General features: G+C 37.0%; 1 pseudogene; it reads left to right on the top strand.

Annotated features, from left to right (window-relative positions):
* The first annotated feature begins 2,364 nt into the window (after nucleotides 1–2,364).
* On the top strand, nucleotides 2,365–2,980 carry LOC123944565 (annotated as a pseudogene).
* Nucleotides 2,981–13,583: the final 10,603 nt, after the last annotated feature.

Here is a 13,583-nt window from a genome sequence, read left to right as displayed (position 1 = left end):
AAATGCTAAAAATTTTTTTTTTTAAGTTACACGTATCTTTCCTGACACCGCTATTTTAAAAAGTTTTTTTCTAGATCTGTTCTACCAGTGTGTGTGTGTGTGTGTGTGTGTGTGTGTGTGTGTCTGTTTCTATGAGTCTTTTTTTTTATCTTTTGTTTTTTCCTTCTAACACTCACCCTGATTTCTAGGATGTTCACCAGGTCCCATTTCAAAACTCCACTAAAACTGCCTCCATCTTGGGTTCCAACTGGCCCTCGCACTGGGCGCCCTAATGTGGTAACCCAGACTCACGCAGCCTCCAGGCCTTCCTGCAATCTACAGATCTAGAACATCAGCAAATGGTGCTTGGTAAGCATCTAGTCTCTGCATATTCTTAACTGTTTCAACACTCTAAGACCAGAATGCATATTTTCAGCCAATTAATTCAGATGATATAAACACAACAGTGCTTAGCTAATTTGAACTTAATATTAGATCAGTTAATGAAGAGATCAGAAAATCTCTGCATCTAAGCAGCAAATGATTCTTACAAAATCACAAAAGTTAATCTTAGTAATCTCTAGTCTTGTAGATGGAATGTTTACTACATTGTATCCTCAATATGATTGTTCAAAATACTACGTTCATTTAGATATCTATGGCTAAAACATGTTTTAAGTTTCTTGTCTATAAATACATACTTTATTTTTATTTTTATTTTATTTTATTTTACTCTACTGTTAAACCCTGCTGAAAATCACTTGCCTCAGCAAGACTTTATCAGTTTAAAAGGGGTTTTTTTAGTCTTTTTCCCTCAAAAGGAAATTATAGCAGTAGAAGTAAATAATACAGTATTTTCACTTTTGCCCACCTATGAAGTTGAAATAATGTCTCATCCAGAGCTGGCTCTCTAGGACCCTATACTTCTTATCTTTGTGGCCTAGGACAAATTGCTTGATTCAGTCACCTCATTTCATAATGTCTACCTGCTAGGATTGTTGTAAAGATCAGAGACAATGAATTTGAAGCACTAAGCTCAGGACCTCTTATTTAAGTGGCAATCAACAAAAGGGGGCAACAGTGATAATGATGACAATTGATAATGGTAATGATGATTATAAGGAGATTGTGGAAATGAAGAAGATGAATGGAATGGGGAAGAATGTATTATTTTTCTATTACTATTGTAACAAATTGCCACAAAGTTGGTGGCCAGAAGTTTGTGGGCGTAGTTGATTCCCTTGTTTCATGTTTCACAAGGTTGGAAGATGTTAGCAGGGCTGTGTTCTTTCTGGAGGCTTACAGGAGAATCTGTTTTCTTGCCTTTACAAACTTCTAGAGACTATCTGTATACCTTAGTTCATGGCTTTCTCCCTTCATCTTCAAAGCCAGCAATGGTACCCTTCTGGGGTTTCAAACATCTCTTTTCTCTTCTTCTGTCTCTTCTCTTTTACTATTCTACCCTCCTCCTACATTTTTAAAGGCCCATGTGATAACATTGGATCCACCCAACAAGCTTATATCTTAAAGTCTATAACTTTAATTCCATCTGCAAAGACCCCTTGGCCTTCTAAGGTAAAAACTGCAGATTCTAAGGATCAGAGTATGGACATCTTCAGGTGGCATTGTCCTGCCTACATAGGGGGAAAGTAAAATGTTGACCATAATAGGAATAATTAATAAATTCAGACACTAGCTTTTGAAGAATATAGACTTTCTTGATGTTTAAAGGGAAATAAAACTTATCTGATAAAGTCAACTTGGTATAGTGGAAAGAGCACTGAGCTTGCTTCCATTTCTATAATCCTGTGTAAGTCATTGAACAGTTTTAGATTTCTGGTTATTCATTTATCAAACAAGAAAGTCAGTTTAATGATATAAACATTGTTTCCAGTTATAAAATTCTATCATTCAGTTAGAATAAATTTAAGAGCCAAAAAAGAGTCTTCTGAATCTTGCCATGAAACACATGACACTGTCTCATCACAGCTAAAGAGGGATGTAGGATTGCACCTTGTGGCCCATGGCTCATGTAGAGAATTATCGTAAGGATGAAGCCCAGGTTTATTTTTTAAGGGATTGGAATCCCATTGGAAGACAAGCATGTGTTTTCAATTTCTTAGCTTCTAATTCCCCTGCTGCAATCCATCCTCCCTTTGAAAGAGCAGGAAAACCATGGTATATAGCTAAGCCTGAGGATTCAAAAGCCATGATATGCACAAATCCACTACTTTCTAGGTACAAGAATGCATTAAGATCTGTAAAAATATAAATACCATTCCTCTTAGGGAATTTCTGAGCATAAAGGTGTCCCTTGTCGTGTCTCACTGGTGAGGCTGAGAAGCTGGCCAGTCCCACGCTCAGTCCTCTTGACCTCTCACCACTATGGCGTACCTCATCCAGGGCCCTGACTAAGGCCTTCTCGCCTCCAACCAAGTGGCCACTAGAAGTGTTGTCCAGATGAAGGACGATCAAGACAAGATGCTTAAGAGGAGTGACGAAATCTTACTCCCATGTGTTAGAGAGGCTGGGGACACAGTACAGTTTGCAGAATATATTCAGCAAAATGAGCCACTTTATAAGATGCAAAATCATTAAGAATGGTCTCCCATAGCAGCACTAAATTTCACACACTGAAACGTGACTGGCTGTCTTCGGAGTCAGACCCCATATCATGTCAATCTCCTGTTGGCCGGCTATGATGAGCCTGAGGCTCCAGCACTCTCTTACAGGGACTGCCAGGCAGTATAGGTCAAGACTCTTTTTACAGCCTGCCCATGGCTGTGATGCCTTCCTGACTTTCAGTACTTTGGACCAATATTCCACACCAACTACCTCTTGTGAGAGGGCAGTGGAACTTCTTGGGAAATATCTAGAGGAGCTCCAGAAATGTTTCATCCTGAAACTACCAACCTTCAGTGTCCCACCCACTTGCCAGGGAACTTGTTTTAATAGGCTCCTTTCCTTTCCTATTCTTTTGACACTCGTCCTTGCCAGATGATTAATTCACAGTAAAGCTGAATCTGGATAAATTGCAAGAAAAAAAATGTCCCCATGGGGGATGGGTTTTTAGATTTTATCCCTTCAGTAATGGAATAGGAAAGAGTATTTCACACAAAATTAACAATATGCACATGAAGCCAAGAAAGAACATGTATGTGTTTTAACATTCCTTCTTTGTGAAATACCAGTGTATATTCATTTTATTCATTTATATCTTTACTTTTTTTTACATTCACAAGAAGGTATGTTCCAGTATAGGCAAGTTGCTAGAATTTCAAGTTTCTTCTACTGGTTATAATTCTAAAAAGAGAGAACCAAAGTTTGAAGAGGAGTAGAGATTTTACATTAAAACTTCAGGATATATAAGTGAAAATAAGAAAAAGTCTTGCACTTAAATCCAACGGATTATATGGGATTAGGAGGTAGCTGTTTAAGCAAGCTAACAGAGGCAAAGCCCAGGGAGATTAGAAGTGATACAAGGAATGAAAGATGGGGTATAGGGAGAGATATACGAAACACTCCAGAATCACAAATCTGAAAACTATTGAACATTTATCTGGAGAACTAGACTCAGGGGGAAAAAATAATATGTCTTAATATGTGTATTGTTAGCAAAAGAAAAATGTATAAGCATCCCATTAAAGCTGTTAAGGACAGATTTTTAAAATCTCTAATGAATAAATGATGATAAACAGAGAAATACCCATCATTAATAATTTAAGTTTTATCATCAGTATTATTTTTATTTAGCCTTTCCTCTCTACAGCAATGAATGTTATTAGAAAGTAGAGCTTATATACTATTTTTATTTATTATCTTTTATTTTTTGTGATGGATGCTGCAAGCTTGTTCTTTGCTTATGTGAATGAACAAAAACCCACCTCCGGAGCAGATTTTCTCTATTTCTTCCCCAACTTTTGGAAGTTCCCTCTTGATTATGATGATCTGAATAGAGTGCATTGGGATCATTTTTGGCTTATTGGAGACCACCTCTTCTAATACCTTTGAATGTACAGGCTTCATAATTGGGAAAGGGAATTAGACAAATCTTAATAACACCCAAAAAACATTCCAGAAGAAAAAGATTAAGACCTGGAACACCTATTCTTTGGTGGTTCCTTATTACCCTAGACCTTCCCCCACAGTGGATTCTCATGGTGTGATCTAAGGTTTGCTGGTAAGAAAGAGAATCAAAAGCTCCAAAGTGAAATTCACCATAATGCTGGGTAAATACAGTTCAATATACATACCTAGATATTGAAGAAGATCTAGCTTTGCCACAGCCTGTGCGCGCCCCTCTAATATAACAATCACACTTTGGGAGCAGTGATTATATAAGAGTGTATATTTTTTTAAAAAAGCTGTGACGTGGGACGCCTGGGTGGCTCAGTAGGTTAAAGCCTCTGCCTTCGGCTCAGGTCATGATCCCAGGGTCCTGGGATCGAGCCCCGCATCGGGCTCTCTGCTCCGCAGGGAGCCTGCTTCCTCCTCTCTCTCTGCCTGCCTCTCTGCCTAGTTGTGATTTCTCTCTGTCAAATAAATAAAATATTTAAAAAAAAAAAAAAGCTGTGATGTAAGGAGCTCATGGATTGAGCCCTGCTGGAGACATATAAGTGACTAGACCAGTAAGGTCAGCCCCAGTGAGCAGGAACACATCAAACTGTGTAAGATCAAATTTTCACCTGACATACATCAAGAGAATCAGACCAAATCTGGTCTTCTGACCAAAAGGTTCTGACCAAACCCAGAGGTTTGGGTGCTTTTCTAGGATTGCCATGTACTGGGACGTTGAAAGAAATGAAATCAGACAGAGAGGGGATGTGAAATGTGATGGAATCTCAACAAGGGCCGGACCAAATCTACGTGGAGCTCTGGAGCTATGGCCCTTCAATGTTGTCCCATGGAGTCAAAGAGACTGGACCTTCACTGAGAGGAGCAAGGAGTTGGCATGAGCCCTCCAATGAGGTGCCTCTTATTGGCCTGGGGCCATTCCCACAGAATGACTTAGGTGACAGCCATCAGGCTCCCATGCTCCCCACAGCTGGGAAAATTAAGAGTCAGTCAGGAAGAGCTGATCTGGACAGTACCCTTACAACAGCCACTACAAACAGCTACAAAGACCTAGACGTCATCACCAGATGATCCAGTCCTCTCTTATCTGGAAGATGTCAGGGGATAAAATCAATAAATGGTATAATCAGGATAGATTATGTAAAATAATAAAAAATAAAATAAAAATATAAATATAAATAAAATGAAAAAAAAATAAAAAATTATTTTACTATTGACAAACGTATCAGATATATAAGAAGTAATATTCTATGAGATGACCCTACAATTTGTTTACTGTAGTTCTAACAATGCCTAAAAGTTAAGGGATTTTTTTGTTATTTTGTTTCCTTATTTTAAAGATTTCATTTATTTATTTATTTAAGAGAGAAAATAAGAGCACACTCAGGTGGAAGTAGGAGCAGAGGGAGAGGGACAAGCAGACTCCACACTAAGTACAGAGTCCGGAGCCCAACACTATGTCTCGATCTCAAGACCCCGAGATCATGACCTGAGCCAAAATCAAGAGTTGGATGCTCAACCGACTAAGCCTCTCAGGCATCCCAAATTTCTGTAATCTGAAATGGTACCTCTTCAGTCATGAAAAATTGACTATAAACCATGATTTTTTTGTGTGAAATTCTATTTTCATGATTATTTTCTCTGTTCACTGGCCGTATGCCTCCTCTCCACTACCTCTTTTCTTTTTATTTCACTTAAGGCAGCTACACCTTATCCCTTCTCTATCTCAGTCCAATCATATATTTCGGGCTATAGAATAGGCTTGCAATGACATTTTACAAATCATCACTCATTTCCCATATCACTCTTTACTCTAGTGCCTCCTTTTTGAAAAAGCTAAAGGTACGAGCCCTGCACAATGATCATCTCCAAGTGTCTGGCAGAGATTTACACGAAGCAACATGACACTGGACAAAGGACTGAGCAGTTAGACAAGAGGAAATAGTGCTCGTGACTAGGAGGGATGCCATATGGGAAACTCTGATTGAAACTGGATGTCATGAAGCCCGTGGGAAAGTCTTTCCTGAAGTCCCTAGTCACTAGACCAAGTAATTTACCACAAAAACGACCGAGATGGTAGAAATTTGAGTAAATAGACGTTGCAAAGTAAGATTGGGTAAATAGGCATTATAAACTTTTGTAAACTTACAACTACATAGCTCCTTTCATTCTCCTACACTGGAAACCAAGGAACAAATGCATATTCTGTTCTATTTCCTAGCATCTCTACTCCTTCTAAGTTGCCCTGCTTCTTGTAGAATGATAATAGCTTCCTGCTCAACTGTGAAAACAAATCTCCAATTCAAAACTGAGAACACACTGCCTTCATATCCAACGTTTAAACACAGGGCATCATTTTATTCAAGCTTATTTTTAAAAACAAACATATGCACAGAAAAGCATTTTGAACTAAATTAATTTATAATGTAAACTTTACAGTATATTTAGCACACTTAATCAACTGAGCTGAATTCATTCTGGGAGGAAAAGATACAGTACCCAGCTTTGATAGTCAACATATGTCAGGATATTTTTTATGATCATATTTTCATGAAGCCCAAGTATGAATTACTAATCTATTTGCCTTGGAGGGAAATGTATGAATAGTTGAGAATGTTATAAGAGTTGACAGGGCTCTGGTCTAAGCATATACTTATCATATAAGAAACAAGATGGAAATAATTCTACATTGGAAGATCTGTTTTGTGTTAGGTAGTTACATAGATTCCTTCTATACTTTATGTATCAGTCCTTAATTACCATGCTGGATTCCTGGCAACCAAGCTACTTTGTCTTTTTTATATTATCTAAAACAAGAGCGATACGGTGAACTTTTTCATTTTTTAGCATACTACATAAGTGTAATTTAACAAAGCTAATCTGACCAGTCCTATTTTTCCTATAATGTTCTATCTTTTTATCAGTATCTTTCTTTCTACTAATCAAGAATCTTTTCAAGTTTAAATCCATCTTTCTAAGAGCTAAACAATTAATACCATTTTAGTAACACACACACACTCACTTCCTTAGGTACTTTTATCCAATTTATTTTGTTTTCTAATTGCATCAATATTCAGTAATGTGAAATTTCTCGAGTAACCATGAAAAAGAAGAAACAGATTTAAGAAACTTATATCAATTTAGACTAAGAAAGGATATTTTTTTCATAGTGTAGTGCCCAACAAAACTTTTTTTGTTATAGGATGAATATGGGTAAAATGTATAGTCTCTCTGGAGGGGAAAACTCATAATCTCTCTGAAATTATTTTTTGACTTACAGAATTACAGGAAATGACAGCTTTAAAGAGAAGAATGACCCAATGAAATCAGAGTTGCCCTTAGTTCCAGACAAGAGGGTAAGAGTGCTTCAGAGGTCTCTGAATATCACAAACCCAAGCATAAAATAAAGTTCTTAACAGGCACATGCTCACCTCTGTCACTCACAAACCAATGCTCAGAGCAACCCATAACAAGCACTATTCAGATTTTTAACAACCAGTTCAAAGGTATAGTGGGAACCTGGTTTGTATAACGTGCTGATTCCCTAGTTATAAATACTCCCATCATTGGCAGGTTTCAGACTCCCAAAGTGATGTCACAGACCACAGAATTGGGGAAGCTGCCATGAACAGATTTTCTCAAACCCCTATGAGCTGGTTCCAGTACACCACTGACTACAACTCTGATGTGTTAGAGAGAGACTTTGACTGGGAGTGTGGGCAAGATTTAAAAGGTCACAATTTCAGGTATGAGAAAGGACAAATTAATTAGCTTGTCAAATCCTTCCTCTCTGATAGCTTGGATCCAATAGATTCTTGCATAAGAAAATTTCAGAATTTGAGTAAAACTAACATAATTTCAAAATATTCCAGTAAAAAATATAAATTAATGATTTTGCTAAAAGAAAAAATTAAATCTTGTGTATTAAGTTTATAAGGACTTATAATTGTGTATGTTTTTTTTTAAAGATTTTATTTATTTATTTGACAGAGATCACAAGTAGGCAGAGAGGCAGGCAGAGAGAGAGAAGGAAGCAGGCTCCTTGCCGAGCAGAGAGCCCAGTGTGGGGCTCGATCCCAGGACCCTGGGATCATGACCCGAGCAGAAGGCAGAGGCTTTAACCCACTGAGCCACCCAAGTGCCCCTAATTGTGTATGTTTTAATGTGATCACTCATCCAAATATTACTAGCCCATCATCAGAACATTTAAGCAAGCACAAGAATAAAACAGTCATCTTTGATATTTGCCAATTTTAAGTTATATTAATAATGCAACTTCACACATACATTTTATTTGTTATATTAAGTCCTATTTGTCAAGATGGAAGGCTAGAATATGTTTTACTTAACAGTTTAATAGTCTGATTTATAGCTTTAAATATTTGGACATTACTAATTAATTGACTGTTACTTAGGAAATTGCTTTTCAGTATTAACACATTCAATATTATATTTGCTATGCAAAAGGACCACAAGTTAGTCCTTTTGGAAAAATAATTTTTTAAATTTCTCACATATTGCGGAAATACAGATGGAATATTTTTATGAACAATATGTTCATATTGTTATGAATATGGAATAATTTTTGAAATTCAGAATTGTATTTTTAAAGCAAGTTTTCTTTTTCCCCACAATAATTAAGCATGGTTTTTTACTATAAATCAGCCATTTAAGCTTTTATGTACAGAACATTTTGATATCTGGAAATAGATTAAAGACTTTGAGGACTGCAAGCAATATTTTCACTTCGTTCAAAGATTTTCTGAAAGCCCAACTCTACTCTTCTGAAAAAGTTTTTTGTTCAAAGAATATGGATTTCCTTAATTAAACCTAAGTCATTCATCATTGTGCTATGAAATTTAAAACAAATAATTGAACCTCCCCGAGTCTTAAATACCTTATCTGAATGCGGGAATTAAGGATAGCACATCTGTGTCATACCTACATTGTGATTTTCTGTTTTGTGAGAGGACACATTGCAGAACCCAGCACAAGCTGGACCTTCACTAAATGTTGTCTTCCCTCTCTGGTTACTATTCAATTAGATCCCGTTCCATGAAAGACACAGACTATGCCTCATTCATTTTTAAATCTCTAACTCCACACTTGGAGCCTGATACATTTTCCAGTGTTGGACAATGTCAACAACTTAAACATAAATTTGTTATGTTACGTTTGGATTGTGGAACCTGAGACATCAGCCTACCCGTAGGTAGAGTAAGTGTTTAAGTAAGTGATGGGAAGTGGTTTGAAACAATCCTGTTATTTAAAAATCCCCATGCCACAGCAGCTCATATTCTATCATTAGAATTTAATTACTTTGAGGGGCACCTGGTTGGCTCAGTCTTTTAAGCATTCAGTTCTTGATTTTGGCTCAGGTCGTGAACTCAGGGTTGTGAGATCAAGCCCCCCAACCCCAAATCAGGCTCCCTGCTCAGCAAGGAGTCTGCTTCTCTCCCTCTCCCTCTGCCTCCCCCCATCCCTGTCACTCAGGCACTCATGCGTATTCTTTCTCTCCCTCACTAAAATAAATAAATAAACCTTTTAAGAGAAAGAATTTAATTATTTTGTGATTTCCTTGTTTTGGTCTTCTTTGAATATACAAATAATCCTGAGAACTTAAAAAAAAAATTCATTGTCTGTAGGGATATAGGGGCAGTACCCCGAGGCTAATAGGAAACTAAAGCTGAGGTGAAAAAGAGTTTTTCTAACATTCTTCAAGAACTAACTCTAGGTAGTTAACAGGATGATTGAAAAGTCTATCATTCAGAACTTTCACAGGTGGTAACAATGACACTTATTAAAAAAAAAAAAAAACACATTACACTTTGGAAGTCTCAGTATTTACCAGCATCTCAAACCAAAACTATTCTTTTGTGCCCTTTATTTTTGTTCCCACGCTGCAACCACTATATGCTGTTCCCTCCTTCCAGAGTCATGAAAAGAGTTCAAGGAAATAACTCTCCATTTTCACTCATCACTCACTCTCATCCTGGATAGAAATACAAAATCAAACAGGAAGGCGAAAAATACAAAGTATAGAATATCCACCAGGATCTGGAAAATCGCAAAAGTAAAGTGGAAAATGATGGAATAAATGAAGTAAGTGCAAAGTTTCTTTGTCTTGGTGAGGAAGAGGTGGGCGGAGTGGAGAGCAAGGAAGTGCGGAGTGGGAGAGTTATGTCCTTTAGACACATATGGTACAGAAAAGGGAAAACATGTTTAAGATCGGTTCATTTAAACTCAAAGTGTCCTAGCTTCTTTGTTTTTAAAGTTATTGGAGATGTTATCAGGCTGTTTAAAGCAAAGTCATTAAAGAGAGTCTTTGGTTTACTCTGAACAACAAGCAACAAAGTTTTGGCAAGGAATGAGGTTATTAATGTTGTCTGAAGGGTAAGTGTCTTGAAATGGGATCATGCTGAGTCCTCTGAATGGAGCCACCCTCTGGTATGAAAGCAGGCGTCGCAGCTCTCTAACTTGTGACTGTTGCAGACACACAGCCCATTTATCAGTTTAGTGTCTGCCCGGGGAACTATTCTCTCTATTTTGCTTCCCTGTTACAGCCTAGTTTAAAGAAATTATTTCATGCCCCCAGATACAGAAAACATATAAAAAATCTCTTTCTGTAGTGCCTAGGAACAGAAATGTAGAACTTGGTGAGATACTTAGCCTGGATTTCCTTGTTGCCTCATAAAAACAGAAAATCTAAAAGGGCAGTTAGGAAACTTTCGGAGGTCCTGTTGTAATTACTTAGAGTAAAACGTTAGATAAAATTACAAGATTGAGTAGCGCCATTAGGATTCTCAATGCATTTCCATACACACTGCCTCATTCGATCCTCACTCAATCATGTGAGGTATCATGAAATGTTTTATTTTGCAAAGAAGACAGAGATTTAAAGAAATGATTTGTATAAAGCTGCACAACTAATAGGATTCAAACCCAACTTCTAAGTTCATCGGTCTGTCCTCATGATCCCTCATGAACAAAACCCAAGTAATTCCGTAACTTGGGAGCTTTGGGGAACTTTGTTTCCTGGCTTTCTTTTCCATTTTAGTTATCTATTTATCTATCTAGAGAGAGAGAGACAGAGAGACAGAGACAGAGAAAGAGTGCTCGCACAGGAGATGGCGGGGGAGGCAGAGAGAGAGTCTTAAGCAGGCTCCACGTGCAGCATGAGGTTCAATCTCACAACCCTGAGATTATCAGCTGAGCTGAAATCCAGAGTCTAAAGTCTTAACCACTGGACAGGTGTCCCTTTCTTTTCCATTTAAAAAGGTAACTTAAAAACCTCTATTATTCCATGAGTCATTCATCTTTTCACTTCCCTGTTTTCATGCCTCATGATATCTTCCATTTCAATAGTTGTCACCATGATGAAGGAATTTTCTGTAGAAACTGTAAACTAGTCCAACTGAGAAGGGCATGCAGCTGCAAATGCTCTTTTCAGTTTAGTCTTTGATTTTTTTTTTCATTACTAAATTTATGGAATTAAACAAATGGCTCACTTTTGACCCTCTTAATCGCCTAAGTGGGTCAGGAAACAGTGGTCTGTAGAGAGAAGAAGGTGGCCACGCTTGCATAGGGCAGCCCTGGGTCTCTGTAATTAGTAATGGTGCCTTCCTCCCTCAAAACTGTCCTAATTTTGAATAGTAAATTACTCTCTTAGGAGCAAGCCAAACAAACCACCTTCTGCATAGGCAGAAGATAAGAGAAGGCAATCTTCCTCCTTTACAAAATACCTCAAAGAACTTGCCTTTACAGGGTTCTGACAACCTCCCGGTAACACAGATACCATTCAATATGCTTGCTTTATTTTGATCAGTTGTAACCATGAAAGGAGGGGCTGCCTGTATTATAGGATGGCATGAGTTCCAAAGGTCCTTTATATTTGACCTTGGGGTCCAACAACAGTTATTCTCACACTGCTTTTATTTGGCAAGTGTGTCCAGATTGTATCCCACAAAAGTCCAGAGTCCAATAACATGTTCATAGCTGTTCTTGGAAAGCTGTTTCATTATTAAGCCTGGGAAACCCCCAGTTAAACAGGTTTTTTAAATAAATATTTATAAAAGCATTTAATATTCTAATGCATATTTTGTATCTCTGGGGGGTACAGTGATAGTTGATATGGAATGTTTACTGATGTACTTGATCACTGATGACAGTTTGGAAAACCGTGGTGTAGGCTTAGATTTCGGACAGTATTAAAATGGTTTTAATAGACCTTGCTATATCACAATAATTGATATTTTAACTGATCTAAACTTCCCAATCACACATCAGCTTACTGATGAGGTGTAACAACAAATTGGGTTGAGGAATAGTATTTTCAACCAAAGCAGGAAATCTGTATGAAATCCATGTAGAAAATCTTAAGAAATCTTACCAGGAGGAGATGCTATCTTCAGTCACCACACGAAGAATTAATTGCTTAGCTTTGTATTTAAAAAGATGTTCCTCACAAATTATTCTGCTAACATTAACTGCAGAATGTAGGAAAATAATTGGCCGGAAGTATGGAGAGGTGAAATCCCACTGCCTTACTTTCTAATTCACAAATGAAACAATTAGCTCAGAACCAATATAATTCATCTATACATATATACACCTTTGTGTGTACGTGTGTGTGTGACAACATTCTACACCTACTTCAGTTTTGTAGCACTAACCACACTTTTCTAATTGCTTGTTGCTATTTTGCTGTTTCCAACAAGTCTGGAATGGATTATAATTTTTTTCTCTTGGAATTCCCCCAAACCTACAAACAGTGTGTTCCACCAAAGCACATACATTATGTGGCTATGCCAAGAATCTAACAAGCATTTTTAGGGCAAATAAGATCGCTAATTCTTATTTGTTTCTCTTTTTAAAAATAGTACACTCTACTGTTGAAGATGACATGAATTTTTATTCAGTGTACAACTAAGTTCTCCTTCTGATTAGATTCTGTTTTTATTAATTTGGTAAAGAAAGCTCGTCTTTCACAAGTGTTTATCACATTGATACCTCACCTATCTGAGGGTCTTTGCTGTCGTATATTTTATAGTGAGGCATTTCGGAACAATGCTGAATTTCCTGGGTGCCTAGGCAAATTGTGTCTTATTTCTTGCAGCTACAAAGCTAAGAGAACTTTGTTAAGATGGATACCTCTTCAGTTTATGCTAAGTTTTATTTTTCCATAGAGTAATTCAATATATCTTATCCTAAGTGAATTAGAATTCTTCATATTTATATTTTGGATATATTTTCCCTATCTCATTCTTTTTCTTGTCCAACATCTTATTTCTATTTCCATCAGTTATTAAGTTTAACTAGTCAAATTTTAATCTCCTAATTAGTACCACACACTATTTTTAGAATGAGGTTATACATACATAGATATATAAATAAATGGAAGAACAGGTAAATATTTTTAAATATTTTTCTTATTAAAACATTTTTCCAACCAATTAGCAACTGCCCATGCTCTCTATCCCAGATATATGATAACATCTTTTGAAATTTCCTCTAGAAATTCAGAAAAGTAT

The sequence above is a fragment of the Meles meles genome, chromosome 1 (genome assembly GCF_922984935.1).
Source record: "Meles meles chromosome 1, mMelMel3.1 paternal haplotype, whole genome shotgun sequence".
Lineage (NCBI taxonomy): Eukaryota > Metazoa > Chordata > Mammalia > Carnivora > Mustelidae > Meles > Meles meles.
Note: the sequence above shows the minus strand (reverse complement) of the source record. Positions and strands in the feature narration are given on the sequence as shown.